The 23,816-nt window shown below is 35.3% G+C and overlaps 1 long non-coding RNA gene across 4 annotated transcripts in view; it reads right to left on the reverse strand.

Annotated features, from left to right (window-relative positions):
• Window positions 1-7,113: 7,113 nt before the first annotated feature.
• LOC135304892 (uncharacterized) overlaps window positions 7,114-23,816 on the reverse strand; it is a 37,844-nt gene continuing 21,141 nt past the window's right edge. For 2 of the 4 annotated variants that reach the window (XR_010366145.1, XR_010366149.1), the window contains exons 3-5: window positions 14,918-15,058; window positions 11,747-11,824; window positions 7,114-8,913 (exon numbers count right to left, since the gene is read on the reverse strand). This is a non-coding gene — a long non-coding RNA (uncharacterized LOC135304892). The remainder of the gene's footprint in view (window positions 8,914-11,746; window positions 11,825-14,917; window positions 15,059-23,816) is intronic. The other 2 variants (XR_010366147.1, XR_010366146.1) reach the window with 1 other exon arrangement.

A 23,816-nucleotide genomic window follows, 5' to 3' on the forward strand; every position in this document is an offset into this window, starting at 1 on the left:
TCAGGAATAAGGTTTACCCTGAGAAGAAAGGAGAGGGGAATTTTTTTTTTTTTTAAGTTTTAGATTTATTTCTCATTCCTGTGCTGGTTTGATTGATAATAAACCAAATAATTTTTCCAAATCAAGTCTCTTTTGCCCCTTACTGCAATTGGTGAGCTGGGGAAGGGAGTGATAGAATGGCTTTGATGGGTTCTTGGTGTCCATCCAGGGTAAAATCACCACAATTACTTAAGACACACAGTTCAGTTTAGAGTTACAATCACCACAGTTCTCTGAGTTAGAACTGGTTTTCTATTCAGACACAGAGAATACAGACTTTTACTTAAAAAAACAATGCAATTAATGGACAGCTCTCTTAATTCTTTGTTCTGAATAGAAGGAACTTTCCAATATTATGGTTTTTAAATCCTAAGAGAAACTTTTGTTAATTTGGAGAAGGGCAAAATGTTTGATAAGGTTCACTTTTCTACTATTTAAATGGATGTTTTTGGATGTTTAAAAAATATTGCATAAGCCTTCACATTTTAATGTGAAGACATTTAAAATGCTCTTAAATCATTAATATGTTATGCTGAAATAATAGCATTTATTAAGTCCTGTGAAATGGACATAGAAACAGTTAAAATTCTGTGTATTCTGTAGTGTGTTAGCACAGGAAAATTGACTTGCATCAAAACTGCTACTGAAGAAATATGAACATGAATAAATTCCAAGGGAATGAATTAAAAAAAAATTACATTAGCAATATTGGTAGTTTTTAATTAGCAACTTTATGTTATTTACCTTGCACCTTAAAGCTTTGTGTATATAAAAGAAGCTATACTAGTAGTGAATCACTGCCGAATATTTTTTCACTGCTTCTTGAAAGGAAGCAAGGAAAAGCCATCCAATGTTACATGTTCTGTAATTTTTCCTATTGTGAATAAACAAAGCATCTAACCTAAGCAGTTTTGATGTATTTTTTAAAAATCCCTAAAATCATAATCAAACAGTTTTTGTAAACATAAAATGTTGCAGCAACATGACATCTGCTGTCCATATGGGATTTTCTAGATGTTCACGAGCTTCATTTGAGTGCACTCTGCTCTGGCCAAAATCCATGAGAATGTTATTTGTTTTGACTCATTATGGATCTGAGCTTAAGAACACTGTGTAAGAATTTATCTGGGAACTGATAAAAAGTCAATGCACATATCAGTGCACAGGTTTTTTGTGTTTTTTAACAGGAACTCAAGTTGCCAGGCAGGTATAACCTTCTCCACCTCTGAATTCCAGCTGGGTGATTTGATGTAGCTGCTAACAATATGTGTCAATAGTTGGCAGTGAGAAAGGAAGAGATGTCTGCCTTTGGCCCCTCCTATAGAAACAATAATGATTTGTAAGAGCAAAGAAGAAAAAGAAAAAAAAGAAGAAAAATTTTTCAGAACTTTCATTTTGGCTTGGTTTCATAAAGTGCTTTCACACAAACTTCTTAGGCGTCTGATATCAGTAATCTCTTCAATTCTCCAAGACAATGCCCTGTTGTTAAAGGTAGGAATTTGTCTGCACCACACTGAGGCCATGAATGGATGTCAAACAGATCAAAATGACCTTTCTCAACTCCCACAAATTTTAATTGTTTTTTATTTACCTGACTGATAAGTTTGGTTCCATTTTAGAACTCCCACTGACTACTGTGAGACTAGGAACAATAGACCAGCAATCAGCGGCTCCCTGTGGGAGGACAAGCTTTTGACAGATTTTACTATGTTCGAAAATCTCTCCTGATGTCTGTTTCAACATGAAGGACAGGGAACTACAAGGATTACCAGCCTGAATTGAAATACAGAGATTTTTTTTGAACACTCTAGGCAGAAAGAATCCAGTTGTATAAACCAGCTGGAGTTTTCATCATTCTGCAAGCAATTATCTGAGTGTATGTCTTCTGCATCAGAAATGACTATGTGTGAAAAAAAAGAGAACATTCTGCTGCACCATAGTAAGTACTTAAAAATTGTAAAAGAACTATTGTGGATATGTTATAAAACTGTATTCATTTAAGTATTTCTATCTTTTTCTTCTTGTTAAAGAACAGTTTCATTCCCTATCTCAGAAATTAGTGAATCCATGATAAAAGTGTTTCCCAATAGAAAACTAGATCATCAATATGTCAAAATGATGAATAAAGAATGATGACCTGCAGATTTAAAGTATAGAAAAGAAGATGGATGGGGTGAGAAAAGGCGGGTATTTAATTACACATAATGCTTTTCTCTATGTTCTGGTTTCTCAGGATGATTTAGTCTCCATCCTACTCTGAAATGTCAGGATTCTCCAGTTACTAATGCAGCCTCATTTTAGTCTAGCTATTTTCTTCAATTATGGTGAGAATCTGAAGTGAATAGGTGGATATCTTAGGTGTCACAGTTCAGTGTTTTAGACTAAGTGGAATAATTCTAAATTTCTGAGAATATTTTCAAAGGTTCATTAGTAGCTAAATAGCAACACCCAAAAGAAATGTCAATTGCCTTAATCTCTCTTAAATTTCTCTGTCTGTTGCAGTTTCCTTATAAGTATGATAGAAATATTCCCATTAGCGCTCAGAGCACTTTTAATTCTTTTTTAATTTACTGGTATGAGTATGCATAGTGCCCACCACCATAAGAGTCCATCAGACAGCCCCAGTTCTACAGGAGATACCATTAAATTCAGACAATCTATTCTACAATGAAAATCTCTCCAAGACTTTTTCTCCTTTCAAACTGAGAAAAATAATACCATCCTACTTCAGAGGAAGGAGGAAAAATGAGTGAAACAAACAGAAACTGCTACTCATTGGTGTAAGTATATTTTTTAAATCTATTTTTCGTTAGCTTTTCCTCATCATCAATCCCTATTTTTCAATAAAAATTATTAAATCAATCATTAAAAAAAAGAAAAAATATGAAATGAAAATAAGTATTGTCCAATTCAAGAAAAATACCATGTTTATTCAAATTATTTGTTTGGAATGGCTTAATCACAAATTAATTACTCTCTTCCCTTCCTGCAGGCTGTCAAGATTCATGTAAACAGCCTTTTTTTCCCCCAGAATTTTCAGATAAACTTTTTAGGCAAGCAAGGAAAAAACTACATTTTCAAGCAACTGAAATACTTATACTTTTAAATGCAGGGTTCCTTCAACATAAACAGGCTATTTGGCTCTATGTGAAAGCAAAAAGTAGATGTGTATTTAAGCATGGAAAACCCATAAAATGCTAGTTTTGATGAATCCAGGAAAAAATATCACATATGTCTGATGGGCTTAATCTAGGCTGGCATAATTTACTGCACAGTTATAACAAAATATTGCAATCTAGAAAAGCTTTCATAATCTCAGCTTTCTACCTACTGCCAAAAAAAAAAAAAAAACTTAAACATTTTAAAAAGCAGATTATAAAGCTACTGATTTTAAATTTTCTGAAGAAAGACACAAGGCCACAATTACAAAATATAGTTACATAGCAATTTGTCTAAGAAAGAGTGCTTCAGCTTTCAGTATTTTTACAAGAATGAGAAAGAGGATATAGTCTTGCTTGTAGTTTGTATTTAATTTGTCTAAGCTCATCAATCAAACATTTTTTCTCTTCAATAAGTGTTAATTCTATCACATGTGTCTATACAATGACTCAAATATGTACATCTTTACTAGAAAAATGTTAGCAGTGAGAAATAGATAACAAAATCTTGTATCTGCATTATTGTCAATTCCTTTAACATGCTTTTAATAAGTGTTATGAATTTAAAGTGTGAAGATGAGTTGAGGAAAAGGTGAAAGTATTTCAGCTTTCAGAAACCATTCAGCAGTAGTTAATCACAGTCACAATACATTTGAGAAGAAATGAAAGATGTATGTGTAAGGTAAGAACTTCCTTTAACTTAGTTTGAGACCATTTGTTGGTTTAATCTGCATATGGAAATTACCTGTGTATTTTAGACATAAACCCATTTCTTCCTTTATAGTGAAGTGATGACGACTGGGACATGTACAGTCCATAATAGTTTCATTTAGGTGCTTTATTTCTGGACAGCAAATACTGATGAGCCTACCTTAAGAGGAATGTAGGCAGTACTTGCAATATTAGATCTTTGATGATATACTGAAATAACCATTATAAATTAAAAAAATAAAAAATAAAAAAAATCAGCAAGCCTGGAATTATCGATTTAAGAGGACTCATCCAGTCATTTGCTTACTCTATCCCACAGCAGCTTGGAAATGATCTTAAAGTGGCTCTATTGATAGGGTTTTTTTGGGGATTTTTTTAAGGTTATCAAAGAAGGAGATATGGATTTGGAGTGTTCATACCATGACTAAAATATGCTGTATCTTTTGTTTATCTGAGAACTACAGGCAAAAAATAAACCTAAGCATTTTTAGCTGTGCTACTTTCTACTCTCTACTTTTCATGCCAACTTTCCTCATGAGTCACCTTGCAGCCTAGATTCAGAACAATCTTTTCAAGATCTTCCATTCTTAATTACATTTGTGGAGAGTTTTACAAAGCAATGTCCTTTCCCCAGGGTAAGTGTTTGGGGACTATAAATAAAGAGAATGTACATAAACCTTTCCCACATTTTTGCAATCTGTTTGAAGAGCCTATGGAGATATCTGACAGCTGATAAAGCCTGCTTTTGGGAATATTATACCTTATGACAGGGACTGTGCCACTTGATGGCAAGCCTGAAGAATGACAGGTACCTTTTTCTCCCTCGTCCCCAGATTCCTATTAACATTTTTCACGCATATCACTGAGGGCATTATACAAGCATGTAAGTCCTTAGTGAATATGTTATACTGCTTCTAATAAAGCACTGTGAAATGTGGTAGTCCCAAGTAAACTATCCCATTACTTCAGAGAACAACTACCTTTCAGCAAGAGCTGCAGCTGTCTGATAAAAATTCTGGTATTTATCTTGTGGAGATGTAAAGTTCCATCCACAAAGTTTTTGTTTCGTTCTAGTCAACATTTAAACTAATAGTTGTTCATTTTACTACTAACACTTCAGAGAAACATAATTGGATGTTCGCTCAACTGATAACCCAAGGCAATGTACTTAAGCTGAAGAATGCAGCACTCAGTTATTCTCAATTATTGGTGATAGAAGAAGCAGGAGTCATTCACCTCTGCCAAAATGAATGGATTTTCTGAGGGAAAGATGCTGAGAAAAGTAACATCTTAGAGGTGTGTAGATGCACAGCCCCATAACTGAAGACCTAATCCCATTTACCAGCTAACCTTCATTCTGCTGTTATTGATTTGACAGGTGGGATGCAATGTGTGATAAATCCTTTAGGGATTTATCAGCCTTGTCCCAGCAATAATATGGTAAACTTCACTTGAAAAGGTGATGAATAATGAAGAGCATCACACCAAGACACTCAGCAAACCTGAAGGGAGAAAAATGTAAGCTCAACATGAATTTCACATTTACAGAATGTTCATCTAAACAAACAACAAATTAATTGAAAAAAGTAATGATTTTGCTCAAACATAGTTATCTTGGCACTTACTGTCTGCTTTAGTTTTCATAATTCTTAAGACAGAACTTGGCACAGATTTTTACCCAAGTGTAAAAAAAAGAGGAAAACAAATTTTGCTGTTCTCTGACAGCTCTGAAAATTATTCTTATCTTAAATTGGTGGGAATGGTTTAAAATTTTATAGGGGTTATTGACATCAATAGTAATTAATTCAAGAAAGAAAACTGAAAACTTTTTTATGTTTCATTTAGGTTACTGAAATTTCAACAATATATTACAGATAAATTATATTTTCTAAACAAAAATTCTTATTTATGGAAAAGGTAAAACGTAAAATGAATAACAAAGTCAACTTTTTCAGCATTTGGAAGCAATGGTTTCCAAATGAAAACTGAATTGAGAATTGTCAAAAATTTGGTTTCATCTATATTCTAGGATAACCAAAAACAAGTAAAGTAATCTGGCAGGGGAGCGAAAAGGGACCTTCCCCACAATATCTCAAACAGATCTAACTAGGAGTTAGTAAACAATATATGTGCTGAAGTTACATAAAATATTGTGGAATAGAAACTTAGCTGAGTAGCAAATGAATTCTTCAAGAGACTGTGGGAATAGTGGAGAAGAACAAGTGTCCCAGCAGAAGTCCCATGGTGAGCAGTGGAGTTTGCATCAGCTACAGTGGGAAATGAAAACCTGCATTCCCTACAAACCAGGGAAATGAAAGAAACATGTATGATTAATGGATGGAAAAGGTCATTCTATTTCCTACTCTCCTTGTGCACTCCCAGCTGAAAACTAATCCCCACACTCACTCCTCCCTGATGGGATGGGAGACAGAATTGAAAAGGTAAAATAGAGAAAACTCCTGGGTTGAGATAAAGGCCTTTTAACAGATAAAGCAAAAGCTGCACACACAAACAGAGAAAAACAAGGAATTTATTCACTGCTTCCCATGGGAAGGCAGGTGTTCAGCCATCCTCAGGAGGGCAGGGCCCCATCATGTGTAACAGTGACTTGGGAAGAAAAACACCGTCACTTCAAAGGCTCCCTTTCCTTCTTCATTCCCCTAAGTTTACATGCTGGGAAGGATGCCATATGACCTGAAATATCCTTTTGTCACATGAGATCAGCTGTCCCACTGTGTGTCCTCTCAGCTCCTTGTGCACCCCCAGCCTCCTTGCTGGTGTGGCGGTGTGATGGGCAGAAAAGGCCTCGGTGCTGTGTGATCCCTGCTCAGCAATAATCAAAACATACCTGTGCCAGGTGTGAAACACACTGTTTCCAGCCCAAATCCAAAACATAATCCCATACAAGATATTATGAAGAAAATAAACTCTATCCTGGCAAAGATCTGCATGCATTTAAAAGAAATGTTCTCCTTAAATACAGCATTTATGAATCACCTTGTGACAATTAATCACAGTTTCTGTTTTACTGCCATTAAAAACTACCAAACACAACCTCAATTTTGACAATACTTCAGTGAGGCATTTGTTAACTTAAGCCTTCTGTCATCATTTTGTTGTGAAGACAGATGATACCTGGAAAGGTACATTTAAAACTAAAAATGTATAAGAAAGAAACATGATTTTTCCTATTCTCCTGGGACACAACAGCAAGTACAGGAGAAAGAGAAAGGCTAGATCACTGTCTCAGTCACTTTGGAGCATTATTCTAATTGCTTGAGAGATCATGTATGGGGGCAAGACAGTAGGCAGGCCACCTCTGGATACATGGACAGATCTGGAGACAAATTGGGGAAAACAGAGCCATTACTCTTTATTAATGCTAATTCAGCACCAGGCTGGACTCCAAGCAATGATACAACAAGTGGACAGTGGAGACACATTGGTTCTCTATAAGCTGTTTTCTAGACTGCCTCTGTGAAAAATGATTATTTTTTTTCTTCCCATCCAAAAATATTAAAGCAGTTAGAGTTAGCATGATGAGATGACTCTATGCAGAAATTGTCTTAAGGCAACAATTTTCAATACTATTTCTCAGGTGGATAAAACTGCCAACAGAAATTCTAAGATTTTGTGTCTATATAAATTGATATAGTTTCATAACAATTTATCGTTTCAACAATTACATCAATGACAGCCTGAAGCAAAGAAAGTATTTCCCTCATGCCTCAGACTTCAAGCTGAATGTTTCATTTATGTGACACAACTTGCTATGAAAACTACTGACATTACAAACAAAATCACGTTTAATATTGTTTTATAGATTATTTAGCAGAAAAGAGTTTATGGAACACTCATTCTGAAATATCACTTTGTTGCTAGAACAGTGATACATACAACTATCTAGCTAGCTTTGTGCAGTACTTCATAACCAAGCTAGTCTGTGTCTTTATTATATAAAGAACTTGCAAGAACTTCCAGATTCCATCTTTTTATTTTATCATTGCTACCCAAAGCAGTTCTAAATTTTATGGTCTTATTAAGGATAGTGTAATGAAATGCTGTTTCTGACCAAAACCCAGGACCTTTGCCCCTCACATGCTCTGCATCTCATCTGAAGGCCAGAGTACTCAAGACAGTTTAATCCGATTACACTTCTAATTCCTTCAAAACTAAGCAATGTAGCTACATTGATTTATATCCACAGTAAATGATACAATTTACTTAACTACACTGCTATTAAGGAAGAAAGAGCTTCTAGGATTAAGATTACAAAATTATTTTAGAAGGCAAAGCTGTGCAAATAACTGATTGTCTTGATATGTCCGGTGCACCAAAAACCAAGGAAAAAACATTAGTATTTAAGGCCCATAAAAGGAAAGAATTTCTTACTTATATTAATCTCATCCCCTCAAATCATAATTCTCAGTCAAATAAACATTGTCTATTGGAGGTAAAAATATAAAGTTTTGGTTTGTTTCCTTCTTGTTGGCCCTTTTTGGGTAGGGGTGTTTATTTCAGTTATTGGGTTTTTGGTTTTTTTTAACGTAACCAGATTTGGGGGTGAGACTTCATTTTGAAACAGGAAGTTGAAACATCAAATGGAAGCATTTTGGGATTTCACACATATACAGAAACTCACTCTGATCTCTTACTTCTTCCCATCATTCCTCTCCCCATCCTCATCACAGATTGCTCATTGAGTCAGGCCATAACTCAAGGAGTGAGTTTTATCCCAGACCCAAATCTTGGGCTGTAAAGACAAGTAAAACAAATAAATTCCATAATCTTCAGGCTTTTTCTTTTATTTTTGGTTGTTTGTTTTTTGTTTGGTTGGTTTTTTTTTTAAAGCTGAGTACTAGTATAATACTCCATAATTCTTCCCATTGAAGTTGCCACAAATACATGACTGCATGAGCAGGTATTCAGTCAGAGCATCTCACCCTTCATCCACTATCCTGTTAAAGGCAGCTTTCTGAACAGATGTTGTATCAGTGCACCAAATCTGCAGCCAGAAATAGAATGAAGAAGCAGGTGTGTAAACAGTACCAACATAAGAATGCAAAGTCCAAAAGACAAAGGATTGTGGAAGAAAAAGAAGATAAATAGAAAACGGGTAAACTATCAATAAAATAGCTGAGAAGAAAAAATTTCAATAAGCATTAATTTGTGAAGTTATATTTATACATTCTGTCTTAAATTCAGCAAGTTTATAACTTTCTGTTTTTCCCATCAGCTTTCAATCCTTCTTTTTCCCCAAGCCACATTTGAGTGCGTAGCACTTCCAGTGCTCTAAGTACAAGAACTTTTATAGCTGTTAATATTTGTTGCACACTATGCGTGCAACATTAGCAAATGTTGCACCATTTAAGGTTTTACAAAAAGGGTATATATCAAAAGCAAAAAATGGCTTAGAAACATTTAAACTCTCATAACTGAACTAAACTGTTTTCTGAAAACTGAAGGACTGTTAATCATTATATAGCATCTTTTCTGTAAAGTGATTGAAAATTGTATTTTACAAAGTTGTTAATGCATTTGTACTCTAGCTACATAGCTACAGATTTATGCTCTGGCCTGTGGTGAATCCTGAACCCTGTTCACATAATTGGCTGTGACAGCAAGGTCATTTTGTGGTGTTGGTGTTTAAAGCATAAGATAAAAGTTAGTGTAGAAATCACATCCCAGCAAGAAATGTTCTAACATTTTATCTTGTAAAACATTAATCAGTATTTGCAGGGCTGTCTTCTGAAGTGTTGCATAAGTCTTATCCAGGGAGTTAGAAAGAGCAGACCCATTTCTTGTGCTTTGCACTTCCCTTCTACTTGGTCCTTCCAGGAAGAAAGGAAAAGCAAGGAAAAGCAGTTCCCCACAAACCAGTGGTCCTTTCAAACTAAAAGCGGACAAATGTGGAGGCAACTGCCACATCTGCCTGCACAAGGAGCAATGAAGAACATATTAAGCAGGTCTAGGTCATGCCAAACAATAGAGAGAACAGAATAAAAGAGCCTTTTTTCTCCTAAGATGTTAATTTGGTTTTACACTATTGCATTCAGCTGTGGCTTTAAAACTAGTGCTGCTTTGAATCACTATAATTTGTGGTTTGGGTTGTTTATTTTTTCCTCTAAGTGCTCTCCATCTCAAGCCTTCTGGGCATACAATGATTTGTCTATTGTTTGTCTATTGAGCTTAATCAAATATATCTTCAGTTATGTTTTCTCATCCTCATTACTGCATATTGCAGTGAGAGTTCATCGCCTGATGAATATTTTTCATAAATATTTCTCAGCTAAGAAGAGAGTTTCTTGTCAGAACATTTATAAGTTCCTCTCAAATTTAATTTCTAAATGAAATAAGAAACAAAAGAGTTGTTTTGCTTTGCTTTGAGTTTTTCTAATTCCATTGGCTTTTCAAGAAGCACACCTGATAAGAAACAGCCTACTTTAGGAGGCAAAAGATTAAAATCAATCTACTTATTAAATCATTAGAAACTCAGCCAGAGAGTAGTGAAAGAATATTGTTAGTCAAAAAAGCAGAAAGTCCATCTGAGTGAATTTTGTCACATATATGTGACCACTTCTTCTATGCTTGAGATTACTACCAAGTTGTCCAACACTGCACACTATCATCAATTCCTATTTATGTTTCCATTCCTGAGTAAAGAGATTTTAGCATTGTCTAGTGCATGGGTTGCTATGTCTGGTGAAAATAGAAGACAGAATTGTTTTCAGAAGAACTAGGGAATTTCTGCATTTACTTTTCACAGTATGAAAGCAATCCCAGTGGGTGCCCAGGCATTAAAAATGTCCATGCATTTCTAGACACTCTGTTTTGGAAAACAATAATACAATCTGATCTTGAGAGTGGTTGCAATGAGTTTTTTAGGTGAATGCTTTTGTTATTAATATAATGCATCTTTGAAAACAAACCACATGGATACACCAAAAAAACCCACATTTCTGCCTTTCACCAAAGGATTTACTAATTCTTTATGAAAAGGCTTAATATATATTTGTATTTTTCTCTTCTGTTTATTTCTCACTTTTGTATTGATACTTGAGAAGTCTAGTTTCTGCCTCTCCCATTGTGTCAGGATTTGAACCTCTGATTTAAATGGATAGTCATCCTTATCTTAGCCCTTCCCTTCACGTGGGTGAAATGCATGGCTACTTAGTATCTTAGAACATATTTTAATATTGACCTCATCACCTGAAAAAATTCTCTGCTCAGAATAATTTTTTTCTTTCTTCAGGGGATCAAAACCCCCTTTATTAGGCTAAATTGTACTTATCCACAAAGCTGGTCTGAAAATGTCTCTTCCAGCCTTAGTTTCAATAAATAAAACCATTGCACAGACACTCTTTTCTCAGTTTGCCCAGTAATTCCAAAATTATGTACCAGCAGGATACTGGGCCCAGGCTCTTCCTCTTTTCTCTGAATTGACTAATGATTCTGGTGAGACACTAAACAAATCCCTACAGTGTAGTAGATGCTTGCAGCCATAAAGACTTTTCTGCTTCATAAAGGATGATGTGATTCCACACAGCCCACAGTATACACTGTCCTGAAGTGACACTGAGGAGCCATTTGTGCACAGCAAGAAGTATGAATCTGTCTAAATTACTGTTATTAAAAGTACAATGTTGTTTCATGAAAACAGTAGTTGCACTCCACATGAAAACAGCTCCTAAAAAGAGAAAGAAAAATAAAAGTAATGGGGACTGTTAATGGGGTGAAAAATACTCAGATGTTTTCTCTCTTAACTATGTAAAGCCAAATTATCCTATCACAATAAAAACATTATGCTATTTGCAATAAGTATGCAACTTCAAAGTTACCTTACACCTGTAGACTAGTTCAACATCACAATTAAGACACAGTTTCTGCTTTCCTTTGTCACGTAATGTCAGTTTGTACTGAAAAAGAAACAAAACAAAAATCCCTTGAGTATTTAAAATCACAACTATGAGTCTTTAACTTTGTTTTCTTATGCAAAATAAAACTTTTGACCATACTATCACACATAATAAATGCTCTAGTTTAGTTCTGCAAACAGGACAATATCCTGGCACCATACAGAGTGTGTTAGGCAGGAATTCACTTCTACACATCTTCCTCACTCTAACAATTAAAAGATGCTCTATTAAATGTTTGCAACCTGCATTTTGTTCCTGACAGAAATTAATTTCCCATCTTTCTCTTGTCAGTCATCATGTAAACATAAACTGGTCATCCACCAGGCATCGGAAATTTGTTCCTCTCAAATGAATTTTCCCCAAATTAACTTTATAGAACTGCAACTGGAATTCACTTTTCTGCCAAAAAATACAGTTTGTATTTTTTTAGAAGCAAATTCAAACTGCGTAGAAGTTTCTCTTAAGAGTATTCAGCTTGTGCAACTAGACACCACCTTTGTGAGATTTATTTTAATAAAGATGTATTTATAATATGAAGAAACCCTTACCATATTCAAAGTACAGTGCAAAAACCCAAAAGTGTAATCTCGTTCTGCAGTGCACACTGTATTTGTGATTCAGCTTGTTTTCTGTGGTAAGGGACTTAGAAGGCAGTGAGCAATATAAATAACCTAATCTCTCCCAGTAGTCATTGCCCTTTATTTGTCCTAGCAGGAACATCTGTATGGGGAAGAGAAAAATAAAAGTGTGCCTTTCCAAAGGCAGAGTATGTAAATGTCAAGGAAAAAAAAATCAAAAAGATTCTGCAGGAAAAATATGTAATCAGAAATGATAATTGGAAAAATCAGTCTGATCAATCATATATAACTGTGGACGCAGATTTTTTGATTACACCATGAAAAGGTTTTGTTCCACAGAACACGTTGAAGTAGGCAACAAACACAAATTATAATGAAAGACTATAAATGTTGTAATGAAGCAAAATGAATGGTTACAAATTCCTAATAACAAAAATGTAGTGGCACACTATTAGAAAAGGAAAAACATTTTTTAGAATGTATGGCACGTAGTTGTGTGATTTAACAACTTTGTCTCAGTTGTTCCTGGCAGGGATTTTTTTTTTTTTTTAAGGATTGCTTACAGTTCTGACAGTACAAATCAGTGCTGCATTTGATGTAACAAATTTATAAAAATAATTAATATATGTTGGTATTTATTTGCACAAAATTGCAAAACCTTTTAGGGTGAAAGGGATTTCTTGAGGTAACCTATTCAAATCCTGCTGCTTAAGCGCAGTCAGCTACGGCAGGTTGTCCAAATTTTTGTTCAAGCAGGTTTTCAGTATCTCCAGAGACAGAGATGCCATAAAAATTCTGGGAAACGCGATCTAGTGTTACCTGAGACTTTGACTTATTTCTGATTCCCATGTGTCCCAGAATCAGAATCATAGAATGGGCCAGTTTGGATGGACCACAGTAAGTCATCTGGTCCAATCTCCCTACTCCACCAGGGTCATCCTAGAGCACATCCTAGAGCACAGGATTTTGTCTAGATGATTCTTGAATAACTCCATTGAGGGAGACTCCACAAACTGTCAGCAATCTGATCCAGTGCTTGTTCACACACACAGTAAAAAAGTTCTTCCTCATAACAGGGAAGAAATTCCTGTGCATCAGTTTCTGCCTATTGCCTCGTGTCCTATTGCTTGGCTTCACCAAGAAGAGCCTGGCTCCATTCTCTTGACATTTTGACAGTTTTGTACGTCTTGTTTTCTTGCTGCCTTCCCAGACCCAATATAACTAACAAACTTCATATAACTTTATGCTATTCTCAATATAATGTTTATACCATTAATGAGTATCACTAACATAGTTGTAGTCTACATTGTTTTATATGTATGTTGGGAAAAAAAAAATCTCAGTTTGAAAGTAGCTAGCTTCACTGTGAGCAAATTGTGACTGAACTGTATAAAGATATTTTACAGTATTTCTTTGCACTATATATAACAATGCACAGAAAATTGGGAGGGACAGGGTGGGAAACCTTGGAACTCTAATTTCACTCATGAAAATGTTGTATTTTCCTGTATTTCAGAATAAGATATAGCCATCACTGAAATTCTGTACTTAGAAATCCATCTTGTGAAACCTAAAAATAAATTTATCTCCTCCTTTATCTAAGGCTCTACAAAAATGATTGGCTTTTTACTCTTCCAACCTTTTGTTTCTACCATTAAACAGACTTCTATTTTATTTTACTGTCATTTATCATTGATGGAGATTCTATGGAAGAATAGAAGAATAAAATCATAAGAGGCTAATACACAAGTTATGTTCTGTAAACAGCTGTATAATTGTTGTCTTTAAGCAAGTGTGACAATTTTAAGTGTCTAAGCTAGTGTTTCTGAACACTACAGATGATGTTCTCTCAGGTAATTTTTATGGCATGGTATAAAGGCACTTGTGGTTTTCTCATCCAGGTATTATATGCAATTTCCCACTTACTCTGTGCTTTCTTTTGTTTAAATTTGAATTTTTGCCTGCTGAAAACACAAGAATAAATGGAAACAATACTGCACATCTTTGGCAGCCTTCCAATGAAAGAAATAAAAAAGAAAAGAGGCAGGAAGAGGATAACATGCTGACAGGCAACTTAAGTCTCATGAATCTCTTGTGTTCTCTGGTGAACACAAAAGCAAGATCAAGAAGAAACTCTTCTGGCATTAAGAAAAGTGATTACAAATTCAGCCATTTTTTGTAAGGAACAGAAGGAAGAAATTATACAAGCAAATTTTTCAATCATTTATTATAAAAGATAAGTACTTCAATGTAACTAGGTAGTCTTTTCAAGGCAAGAGAATGGGCTTATCTTGTGCAGTGAAGCAGTACCAAGGCTTAAACTGATGTAAAGGCTGTAGGTTTTGATATTTTGAAAGAAAGTGCTAATGTTGCAGACCCTTACATTAACAACTGAGCTTTCCAAGTGTTCCACTAATCCACTTTCCACACTGTTTTCTCATGGCTATTACAGCAAGAATCTTTGAATGCTTTTAATTACAGCATGAAACTCACACTTCTGCTCTCATTCATATACCTTCATTTGTTTCAGGGCTTATGATCTCTCTTGCCCTTCCTTTGGTCTACACAGATGACTGGTAAGAAGTGTATCTGAATACTCTGGTTATTTTGCTCTGAGACCTCTGATTCTAGCTGGTATGTCTCTACAAATGTGGTTCTGCAGATTAAAGTGTGAAAGGAAGAAAAGTTTTATAAATTTTACAGCTTTAACACTGATAATTTCATAAAATACACATTTTAAAAAAGAGCAGCATTTTTGAAATTACGATGGATGAACTGTGAATCACAAGCAAGACTTCTGACTCTCTAAGGGCTTTCTAGGACATGTCAGGAAACACGAGTGGAAAAGATTTCAAGTAGTTAATGCTCATTCCACTATTGAAGTACAAGGATTAAAAATGTTTACGATTTAAAAAATGAACTAGATTTATGAATATTATAAATTTTATTTCAATACAGCATCCAGTTCTTTTCAGTTATACCTCAACTGTGATATCTTACTTTTCATTTTTGCCAGGAAACTGTGAAGTTAATTTCACCAAAGATACAAACACTATAGAATTTAAAAGTGAAGATGTTGGGTTTTGCAATGTTACTATAGGCTCCCCAGGCATGCAAGATATATGTTGAGCCAAAAATCTCTTATCAGAGTACTTTAGAAGGTCTTGTTCTCTCTTGTTCAAAGACACATATTAAAGGAGAAACCCAGAGTCTCATCCAGCTGACGGTACTGCCAGTAAATGTGGAATTTATCTGTTTAAATAGCGGGAGCAGCTCTGCAGTTATGCCTTCTCATTCCACAGCAGCATCTGCCACTGTAATATACCATAAGTCTGGGTTCTGTTTGTTTTAAACTTCATGGTACTTTTCCACTTATAAACAGCTACTTCATATAATTTGTCCTGCATTTGAACTAGAATCACCCTTGAGTTATCAAACTTAAATAGAATATTTCCCTGACTTCAAAAAAGCCACCATTTTCTCACTCTGTGAAATTACTGAGTAGAAATTGTTTTTGGTTTGGATTTCCTAAGCAAGATAATGAATCAGAATGGAAAATACAATTTAGAAAAATTTTTAAAGGAATTAATCTTTCATGCTCAATAACATGAAATAATGCGTAAATAGCTGTTACAGAGAAGAAATAAAAATACAAATTCTCATTAGTGGATGAGGAGGGCCCTGTTTTTCTCAGTCATTGCACATGAAGCATGCTGTGCGCTGCTAATTAGGAACCTGAGACTTCAAAAGCAAGTGAGATCAAGCTGGTTATCAAACGAAACTAGATTCTACCCTTTTACTGAAGGTTCTGTTGATGAAAGAAGTCCAGTTTAGTTGATACAGCTGGAGGTTTTTTATCTTATTGAGAGGATTATTTCCATATATGTACAATTCAACATTTAATTGATACTCTTTTGGGAATAAAAGCAGTAGTGCCATACAATTTTCAGTTTTGTGAAGGTTGCTGATCCTGGCTGGACACCAGACGTCCACTGAGAGTGTTTTATCACTCTCCTCGTCAGCTAGATAGAGGAGGAAAAGTATAACAAAAGACCTATGGGCTGGGATAAGGACAGGGAGAGATCACTTACCCATTACCATCATAGGTAAAACAGACTGTATTTGGGGAAATGAATGACATTAATAACCAATCAAATCAACGCAGGATAATGCAAAATAAAATCAAAATCTTAAAATACCTTCTTCCCATACCTCTTTTCTTCCCAGATTTAACTATATTCTCTGATTCTCTACCTTCTCTCCCACAGAAGCACAGCAGGTTGTGGGATTGGTATTTTTGTCAGGTCATCACACATTGTCTCTGCCACTCTTTCTTGCTAAGAGGGAGAGAGCTCTTCCCCCGTTCCAGCTTGGGGTACCTTCTATGGGAGAGAGTGTTCCATGAACTCCTGAGTCCTTCCTGTGGTCTACAGTTTTCCACAAACTATAGCAGTGTTGGTTCCTTCCAAGGACACCATCCTTCAGGCACAGCCTGTTCTTGCATGAACCCCCCACAGGGTCACAAGTCCTGCTTAAAATCCTGCTTCAGCATGGGGTCCTCTCTCCACGAGTCCACAGATCCTGCCAGGAGCCTGCTTTAGTGGGTCTTCATAAAGGGTCACAGTTTTCTTCAATCATCCACCTTATCTGGCTTGGGGTCTTCCACAGGCTGCAGGTGGATCTCTGCTCCTCCATGGAGCTCCATGAGCTGCATGGACACATCTGCCTCACCATGGTTTGCACCACAGGCTGCAGGAGAATCTCAGCTCTGCTGCCTGAAGCATCTTTACCCATCCTCTTCCATTGCCCTTGATGTCCTCAGAGTTTTTTATCCCTCATATTTTTACTCCTCTGGCCTCAGTTGCACAGTTTTTGTCCTATTCTAAAATATGCTATCCCATTATCACCACCATTATTTCCAATGGGCTTGGCATTGGCCAGTGGTGGGTACATCCTGGAGCAGGCTGGCATTGGCCCTGTCAGACAAGGGGAATTTTCCAGGATCTTCTTCTCACAGAGCCACCCCTGTAGCCCATCTGCTACTCAAACCTGACCACACAAACCCAGTACATAGGTCCACTGAAATAAGGGGGCAATACTAGGCCTTGGCTCTGGAGCCCAAAGTAGTAGATCTGTGCAGAACTGCTATGCTCTGTTTTGTGCAGATGCAATAGCTCGTCTGAAGATGAGTATAGCATCAGTGTACCAGGCAAATATGTCCTAAGATTCTGTTTATCAGTGTATCAGTTCTGCAACATATACTTACCAAAATATTAAAAGTATATCCTGCTACTTGTGAAAACAGAGTTTTTTCCCCACAACAATGTACATTTCAGCAGCATTTAGTTAATATCTATTTTTTAATCTTCATAACTTGTACAAAATAATGTAAAAGCAATGGAAACCAATTGAATAAATTTAGACACAAGTATTTGCTGAGCATTTCTGGTCTCCTAATTTGTCTGGCAATGTATCAGTTTCCAAATGATAATAAATTCAAGGCTGTAATTGACTTGTCTCTGCTACACGAATCAGTAAAAATACTTCAAAGTGCTTCAGACAGATGATAAAGTTCAAAAATGAGAAAGCTGTACCCATCTAATAAGTTCTGAAAGGCTCATAAGGTTTATCTACAGGTTCCTAGAAAATACATGTTCAATTTTTGTGGAAATGATTTTTACTTGCATTCCCCAAGGTCAGTAAAACTCTTAGAATGCAATTGCAGAGTATGAATGCAATACTTTGAGCAACTTTCCGTTATGCTGATTCACATTTCAAAATTTACATTCCACCTTCCCAGCAAAATAAGTGACAGGATATACCAGAGGTTAAGCATGAAGTTAACTACAAAATGACAATTATGGTTATAAAAAGGAAGGCATGCATCTGATTTGTAGAGGTCAAGTCATGGTTTGTGTGGGCATCTCAAGTGGCAGCTGAAATTCTACATTGCTCCCATAGGAATACACCTTTCTGACCTATTTTTAGAGCTTCTGATAAGTCTGAAACTGATGTGGATATCTTTTATACAGTTAAAATTTCTTCCTCCAATTTAATTTAAAAGGATATTAATATTTACAAACTAATTTAAAAAATCTTGACAGGAAGTGTCAGCATTAACGAACTTTCTCCAAATGATGAGGGTAGCATTCTTTCAAAAATGTAAAGGACAAAAAGTTTTATGAGAAAGTATGTTAATTTTCCAAGTTATTTTCTTACTAATAGAATTGATCATTATACATATTTTTCTTTCATTTTACAATTCATATAAATAGTAATTAAGCTTATGCAAGGTGAAATACCAGAATGTGTTAAACCCCAAACTAGCCTCATCAAATTCCTCACACTCAAATCAAGAAAATTCCTCAGTTTCTAAGAGAACCAGCTTGTGAATATCAGCTAGTCAAACTGGTTGCCAGTTCCTTGATATAATACAAATAGCTAGGTATTTTGGTAGAGGTTTGTTTCAACAACTAATGGATATTCACCAAGGATATTGGGTAGCATTTAAATATAATTCTCCTGACTATGCTATTCTATCAGACACTTCTGCTACTTTTTTTTTTGCAGAGAACTGTTGCTCTGTATGCAGCAATATTGAAAAGAATGATGCAATTTATACAAAAAATCTGTAAGTCATGGAAGATACCATTGCTGTGCTAATCTGTAACCACTGAGTAAAGATATGCATCAGAAGATGCAAAACAAAACCTACTAGCTAATCAAGGAGTTCAGACAATGAAGACAGAAGGAATTTTATTTTTGTATCTTAATGCCTTCAGTTATTCTCTCCACTATTCCACAAAGTTTTTCTAATAATGTCAGGATGAGTTTAAGGCTTTATTTTCTCTGCAGTCTGTAGTGTTCCTGTGCCTGCATTACTGGAGAGTTAACAACAATTTAAGTATCATACAAAAGCAGTCAGAAGCTGTCTTTGCAACTGAAATCAGAATTAAAATATACTTGAAGAAAAACTGCAGTACATCTTGAGACCACACTGATTATACCTTTGAAAATTCCTGTCTTTTGAGCAAGGTTAATCTAAATTTTAAAATCCTAACCTCCAAATCTTGAGAAAGTCAATGACTAAAGCCTGCCACTCTAGTGTCACCTCTAGAGAGATGCTAAGGGGAGACAATTAATTGCTAGTTACTTTCAAGCCTGGGAATCATGGAAGTCTTATCAATAAATCAAGTTACAAAGACTTTCCCACTGAACAGAAAGTAAAGAGAAATCAATAACAGTGAGACTTAAAGAGACTGTAAGTTTAATTGTTGTGAATAAAATTAAAGGATTAAAGGTGTTAAAGAAACTTAAATATCTTTATTTTTGTGTCCAAAATTATCTCTCTGAGGATCTCCATAATAAGAGCTTTCATATAAATACTATGTTTTAGTGACAGTAGTAAAATATGACCTTTTAAAACCACTGAAATAACTTCTTATGTTATCTACCCACATCAAAACGGGCATTAGACCTTTCCCACTTTTTATTTCCCTTGTAAGTTTTACAAAGAGCAAAACATAATGGAGTCTCAATAGGATATAGGACTCAATGCTTCTTTTTTAAATAAATGCAATTTTCCATCTATCCTTATCTTCTGGTTTCCTTTTATCAACGGAAATATATTTAGAATTAAATTTTAAAAAAATCTTAACTTTGGTTTTTGGGTTTTTTTGTTTGTTTGTTTGTTTTTTGGGTTTTGTTGTTGTTGTGGGTTTGTTTTTTTGGTTTTTTTTTTTGTTTTTGTTTTTTTTTTTAATTGGGTTAAGTGGGAAATTGTTGCATTAAGATTCTAGAAATTTGGCAGAAAATAAACCTTATGTTCCATCTCGTCCTTCGAGATTAGAGGTGCTAAGCGTGGCTGAGCTTAATTTCCAATTGGAATAAATTTGGAATTCTAACTTTGGTTGTGTTCATAGGACTCCAGGTGCATATAATGGGTTACACTATAAGTCTGGTCTCATCCACAATTACAAATTCACAAATAGAGCAATCTACTAGAGAAAAAGTTTATAAATTCTTTTAGCTTGCCAGCTATAAATTCAGTAGACCTGGAAAGTAAAAGTGTAGCACTATGTACAAGTGTTCCTGAGTACAATCTGACACAGCTGGAGATGCAATTCTTATGGATGAGGCACTCCTGCTTTGCAAAGGAAAGAGTTATTTGCCAGCAGCAAATAACAGTAGGAGTGTGCCCCCTAATGACAAAGTGGCAAAGCTAGCCTTTGTCCCCCAAAAAAGGAAAGAAGCCCAGAAGTTTCTCTCAACAATTAGGTGAAAAGCCACCTCATAGGACCTCAGAGACTTCACCAAAAACTCGGAGTCATCTAATTGGATAGAAGCCAGAAAGTCCCGCCTGGCTCATCAGGTAGAAAAGAAGAGAACAAAAAGAACTGAGCGGCTTTTGTGGAGGTGTTTATACCAGGAGCAGACCTCTGTACCTGGCTTGAGTTTTTCTGTTTATTATTTTGCCTTTTATTAAACCTTTTTTGTTTCTAACACTGCAGCAGAAGCCATCCTGCTTATTATTTGCCCCCAAAAGGTAATAGCTAAGCTATCCTTGGATGTGTTAGGTTCCCTTTTGAGGGTTTATAAGACCTGGCCCGAGAAAAAGAAACCTAACAAATAACTAATGTTTTGAATATAATTATGCCCATTCCAATCCTATGCAGTATATCAGAGCCCTCAAAAGAAACTTCTGACACAACTACATAATCTTAATTTAAATTTTAAATTTTAGGAAAATGTGGAGATAATGGAAAGAAGAATAAGAGAAATGCTCACTATTGCTTTGCAAAGCAAAAGTGAATTGGGCAGCTTGAGCTAGTAGAAAAGTGAGAGAAGAAAAAGACAAAATAAGACAAACTTTTTCTTGCACATGTTGGATGGGGACAGATCAGGTCTCAGTGTCTGGTACTGGAAAAAATTCCCTGCATGACCTTAAACACATTGTTAGATTGATCATGAGGTCATCTGACTTCTATAGTGGATGTGTTATGCTCAATTTTTAGACCAAGATCTCAATTTTTGAGACATCACTTTCCTACTTTTCAGATCCCTGGGATTTCACTTTTCCTATGTTTCATTGAATCTTACCCCTTTATACTACATCTCAGGTAGTAATTGGTTCTTACTGTAATGTGGGAAGGATAAACTACTGCAAAAGCTGAGCAATAATCATTCAAACTCTACCATAACACAGATAAGACAAGATATTGCATTCTAATATTTCTGTCACTAATTTCTCACTAAAAATCAGAAAAGGTTTTAATCATATCCTTTCTGCTCATAGAAAAAGAGAGTTGCATAATAACAGACATAAAAAACCAAAGCAGATTAGGCTTTGCTAGTTTTTCCCTCATATTTTTTTTTTCCACTATACTTACAACATTGAAACATAAATAGTGTTTATGATGAGAAACTAGGTAGACCAAAATCTGGAGGAATATTAAAAGAAAGAATCTTGTTATGGAATTCAGTGTGTCAGTTTTTTCCTCTCCATTTCTGAATGCCTCAAAATCAACTCCTGGTAGTTTGGGTTTTTTTCTTTTTTTTTTTTTTTCCTTTTTTTCTTTTTTTTTTTTTTTCTTTTTGATGTTGTTTTCATATTAACCTCCCCATGTTTTCCAGAAAGAGTAAAAAATCTATTATCTTTCTGTTCTGACATTTTTTTTCTACTCTGTTTCCAAACTTCTCCAATGCTAAAAGGAAGAAAAGATGGAAGACCAATCCTGATAAAAGGTGCAACAGTACCTTACCCCATTCAGAAAAAGTGAAAACTCCTCTAAATTTTTAGAGTCTCATTTCCTCTCTGCTTAGGGGAAAACATAAGAATTGTTTCCAAATGGTTTTCTGATAATTAGGTCTTATAAAATAATTGAAAGAAGATGTATAATGAATATTTTAGCAATTTTTCAAGCCAGGGAGATCTGCAGGAGCTTTAGGACACTCTGTGTTTATGTGAATAAGAGACATTTTTTAATGAACTTTGACTGTATTTATCTATATATGAAATGAATCAATATTCCATTTCATTTTTAAGTTTCAATTTTAGTTAAATTTTATTCTCTGGCATTTCCAAGTAATTCCAAGATAGTGTCCTTTCTTTGTGCAATATAGTAAATTTATGTATATTATAATATTCAGCATATTATTCTGAATGATGAAGAGGGCCTAATTTTTTACTGGGCATGAACACAGGCTTGCATAACCAGGTGAGTATGGTTAAAAACATGCTAATTTGACCTGGGGGAAAAAACAAAACAAAACAAAATCCCAAAAATCTCTGCCAGTATCCTACTGACATCTATGTAGTTGTTTCTAAAAAAAATTAACAACTTGGTATCAATGAAATGAAACTTATTCTGCAAAACACTGACAAAAAGGTAGCACCTTCTGGCATAAGCTGATGTAAACTTCATATTCTTACAGAGGAAAATAACCTGACAGTCTGTCAAAAGTGTTGTTTTTACCACTCTGTTGCCTTTGCCCATCGTGAGTTTAATCTCAGGTTGTTTGCAGATGTACTGCTTCTAGAAAAGCAAACAATGCTGGTGCCAGGAAGTGGCTTCATTTCTCTTATCATACTGATACATGTTTTAGGACTGCTTGATAATTAGAATAATTTCTGTACTTATTTCCAAATCAGGTGTCCTGAAGATTGACTATGGACCTATGTCTGCATGGACCACCAAAGAATATTACAGATATTTTGGGTTGCATCTCAGGCATGAGCACAAAGTTCACAGCACTGCTTTGAACACAGAACGCAGAACATTTCCATTAGGCAGCACAGGGACAGTTAGTAAGTCTGTCTCAAGATAAATTCGCTCAGGCTCAGCACCAATAGATTTTCTCTTTTCGTCACAGAAAAAGTAACTGAAACATGGAAGACCAAAGAGAACCAACTTTTCTTATACCAGCACCTATATGACCTGCTAATCACAGATCACATAAGAGTTGATATGAAAAATGTCTTAATAAAAAAAAAAAAGCCCAAATATCCTGCCACTTTAATAGGACCCAAAAAATTGTGAAGCACCAATAATGAAAAAAGGGCTGGAACACTGAAAAACACTGGCAGACTGGTATGTCTCAGAAATAAAATGTTTAGGAGGAGAAAAAAAAAAGCCCAGAAAGATGCCACAACATCTTTCAGTTGTGTCCTGGATATGGATGACTAAGTGTACAGAATTTGCAGGTACCTGTTTACAGAGTAGACGTAACCCTCGGAAAATCTGAAGGATGAATGCATACACAGAATTATTCTAATTTTCATTCCAACATGTCATTTAGTGGCCTCTAGTAAAAGCCATTCCTTCTCCCTGGAAGCCTTGTCCATCTTTTTTGTGAGTACATAAATGACAGGACCAAGCAAACTAGCAGTGGCACAGGCACAAAGCATAATGAAT

The sequence above is a fragment of the Passer domesticus genome, chromosome 1 (assembly GCF_036417665.1).
Source record: "Passer domesticus isolate bPasDom1 chromosome 1, bPasDom1.hap1, whole genome shotgun sequence".
Classification (NCBI taxonomy): domain Eukaryota; kingdom Metazoa; phylum Chordata; class Aves; order Passeriformes; family Passeridae; genus Passer; species Passer domesticus.